Here is an 846-nt window from a genome sequence, read left to right as displayed (position 1 = left end):
TAAGGATGCTTATTCTTTGAATCCTTATCAATTTTTTGTTCCCTGGTCGCTTCTTTCTGTGGCGAGCGACCAGTCTGCTCCAAGCCTTTAATGAGCTCGCTTTATTTTATCTGTGCTTAATAAATTTGGTCGGATTATGAGGTGCTTTCGGTGCAATCGGTTTTTTGCGCCCAGTACGTGCGACAGTTGTCTGCGTACGTATTGGTTGGGTGTCGCCCAGCGGCTGCCTCGCACCCCGCCTGGTTCTCCACCGCCGCGTATGGCGATTTCGGCCAGGGTTGAGGAGGCCCTCACGCCGCGGTCCCCTGTCCCGGATACGCGGCTGCGTATCACGCTTAACGTGCGGACGGGCCGCCGTATGGTAGAGGAGCTTCCCCCACCGTACTCTTCGCTCTAATGTAAGTATCCTTTTTTATTTTCTACTTTTCTTATCTATTATTGCTATCCACTAATTCTGGCGTTAATACGTTTTGCTTTTGTTGTTGCTTTACTAATTCTCGATAAAATGTTTCATTCGGTTCGCGTGTACGCGTAACGTTCTTCTTCCCATTTTTATGGTGAAATTCACGTCGTTGTGCTTCTTTAAAATTACGTAGGGGCCTATCCATTTTGCCTCTAATTTTTTGGATCGTCCTCTCCTTAAGGTTTCGTCGAACAATAGTACTTTGTCGCCCTCTTTAAAGGTTTCCCTTTTTACCGTTTTATCGTACTGCTTTTTAGATTGCATTTTCGCCTGATTCGCGTGCTCCTTCGCGATTTGATTCGATGCGCGTAGCCTTTCTCTTAGTTCTTGCGCGTAATCGTCGTAGGAATATGTTTGTTTTGGCGGTTTTGTCAATGCTGTCG

The sequence above is a fragment of the Wasmannia auropunctata genome, unplaced genomic scaffold (genome assembly GCF_000956235.1).
Source record: "Wasmannia auropunctata unplaced genomic scaffold, wasmannia.A_1.0 LD336003.1, whole genome shotgun sequence".
NCBI classification, from domain to species: domain Eukaryota; kingdom Metazoa; phylum Arthropoda; class Insecta; order Hymenoptera; family Formicidae; genus Wasmannia; species Wasmannia auropunctata.
Note: the sequence above shows the minus strand (reverse complement) of the source record.